The sequence below is a fragment of the Sinocyclocheilus rhinocerous genome, unplaced genomic scaffold (genome assembly GCF_001515625.1).
Source record: "Sinocyclocheilus rhinocerous isolate Xijiao unplaced genomic scaffold, SAMN03320098_v1.1 scaffold1110, whole genome shotgun sequence".
Classification (NCBI taxonomy): Eukaryota; Metazoa; Chordata; class Actinopteri; order Cypriniformes; family Cyprinidae; genus Sinocyclocheilus; species Sinocyclocheilus rhinocerous.
The window spans coordinates 263096-265861 of NW_015653168.1; the positions used below are offsets into that span (position 1 = coordinate 263096).

General features: G+C 36.3%; 1 long non-coding RNA gene across 2 annotated transcripts in view; it reads left to right on the plus strand.

Moving 5' to 3' along the window:
- The first annotated feature begins 1222 nt into the window (after window positions 1–1222).
- The window catches only part of LOC107715594 (uncharacterized), a 25963-nt gene continuing 24419 nt past the window's right edge, over window positions 1223–2766 (plus strand). For both annotated transcript variants that reach the window (XR_001637114.1, XR_001637113.1), the window contains exon 1: window positions 1223–1334. This is a non-coding gene — a long non-coding RNA (uncharacterized LOC107715594). The remainder of the gene's footprint in view (window positions 1335–2766) is intronic.

Sequence of the window (2766 nt, forward strand, 5' to 3'; positions counted from 1 at the left end):
CTCATTATTTATCGCAAAGTTTGATATCATTTCCCCATATGTATCTGCTGCAAATTTAAGTTGTTTTGAAATTTACAATATATGTAAATAGTTAGTATGAATTTATTTCAGGTAAAATGAGTGCTGTTGTTAATACCTATCCCACTATTACAATACATTTACATGCATTTATTTTGTTAGTTTTTTTTTCAACCACAATTAATCCCATCCCAACTATTTTATTTTATTTTATTTTAAAAAGTGAAAAAAGTGTTCAAAAAATAAGTAAAACTATTATTTTAAAATAGCTAACGAGTTAAAATATGAAACACTATCCTATGTTTAATCTTTGTCCTGCAGAAGTAGATTGAGAAATTAGTGTTACAGTCTTACCTGTCTGCTCAGAAAAGATATGTCTGGTTTGTGTAGCATTTAGGTGAAAGATTTGAGCAAATTTTATATATAAAAATTAAACTACAAAACCTACCAATTTTGTCAGGTGTTAAAAGTCACCCCGTGATTTACAACCATCCCCATTTTCCCCTAGAAAAAAAAGCCCTTAATACATTAAAGAATTTATGTTTTTATGAATATAGAAAGTAATTTCCTCAGTTGGAAAGAGTAACCTGAAGGTATTTTTCAAAATTATCCCATAACATATGCATTTATGATCTCTGCTTCAAATTGGTAAACCGTAACCAATCTCCTTCCAATTCACTTACTATTTTTCTCTCAGTCTGCTCAAGGTGTAAATGTATTCAACTCTCTTCCCCTTCGAAACATGTGCACGGCTGCCCTTTGCTTGGTGCGAAGCTGTGAGTCACATGTAGTTGTAGTTATACCGAGGAACTCGTAGCCTAAGATGATCTTATCGTAAGCTAAGCTGACGTTAACACGTGACATAAGCCCCTGGTGTACGGACCTCTGCGGGGTCATGTCCAGAACTTGACTTCAAGCAGCTTCTCTCTACACAGGGATGCAACTGTTTGCAGCTGTGATCTCATCTTCACAGCATTTCTGCTTCTGAAGACCTATTGATTAACAAGAGACCCTATTGATTTAGACAGTGCTCACTCATTTAAACGCCCACCTTTAGCTCCTCTCATTATTATACATCAGCATTGTAGTTATGTGCTAAAAAGTTTACGATTTAATGGCTCTTTCACTCTTGATTACGGTTTTTCCTCCTCCTTTAGGTTCATGTTTAATCTCTCAAATCTTTCTTGATTGCTCTACAGTTCTGCTCCAGGCTGACTATCTGTGACATCCTGGGAAAACATTGATGCCTTTTAAGAACCCACAACCACTTTTCCCATTCGACTAAGTGGGATTTGCAGATTACAGCAAAATCTGAGGTACAGTTATTTGAGAAATGGAAAATAACTTTCTTTTCACAGGCTGTTTGCACGCTACCCCGTATTTCCAAAGCATACACACTCACGTAATCATGAGCCGGCGCACTCAAGTAAATCTATTTACTCTGAACGTCTCTTTTTTCGCGCAGGGGTTAGGCGATTTTCGGTCTACAGCGATTTCCCCCTCTCTTCTATTCTCAAGGGGAAGCTTGTTAAATGGGTTGCTTCCACATTGTACTCTAAATCCTCACCCATTCCTTTTGAAGCGGCTTCAAACAAAAGCATGAGTCGACTACAGTGCGTTTTTTGTTCCCTGCCAGCCATGTGGATGGCATATGCTAATGGTATAGGGTGAAGAAGTAGTGTTTTGTAAGAATGGGTAGCTGCTGGTTCTAGCCCAGGGGAACGGCGGCTTTGAGTGGCTCAATGTCTGCAGAAGAAAGGGAAAATGGAAATGTTTCAGATGTGAGTGGTGTTTTTCACAGTCGCCACATGGTAAAAAAAGAAGGCCATTTGTGGCTTTGTGCTCTGAGTCCTCTCCACTGAGATGGACAGCTTCCGTCTGTGGTTAAATAATCATAAAAACAAGATCTTCCGGTCCAGATGTGCATCACAGGTTGTGTAGCAGGGAAAGGGTTGAATGAGAGCCTTTAAGATTTGGTTGTCTCTTTGTCACACATAGTTGAGCGCTGAATTTTTCAGTATTTTCATTAAAATGTTCACAGTGCTCAAATAAGCACCCTATGCAACTTATAACCTATAGAATGTATTCAAAGTCTTCTGAAGCCACACGATAGTAAAAAAATTGGCATATATTCAGATGTGATGGCAGTGATGCCAAATGCTCATTGGCTCTTACATGTTTTGAAAAAATGCCACATGTCAAGTCTGAATATGTGAAAGTGGCAAGATTTTCAGTGAATAATGGTTATTTGGTATGTTTCTCTTGCAAAAGTGTTGTATAGTTAAAAATGACTTGAATTACAGCTCACAGGCAAGGATATTATTGTTTTAGTTTTAGTTTTTGTGTATATTCGAATGTCTTGTGTTTGTGGCTTTAAGGTTTTAGTACATTAGAGCTGCCAAAGTCCGCTTGTATCATAAAAATGGTATTATTTTAAAACTGTATAAAACAGTTTGATTTTTCACTGCAGTCTAGTGCCATTTTCATATTTACTAAAGGTGTCAAGCAATGTAATATACTATAAAAACAAGAAAATTAATTTGTGGACACTTTTATTTTAGTAAGTTTTGGTGTCCCAGTTAGTTACCTTTAAACAAATATATGTTTGATTTTTGCAGTCTAGTGCCATTTTCATATTTACTAAAGGTGTCAAGCAATGTAATATACTATAAAAACAAGAAAATTAATTTGTGGACACTTTTATTTTAGTAAGTTTTGGTGTCCCAGTTAGTTACCTTTAAACAAACA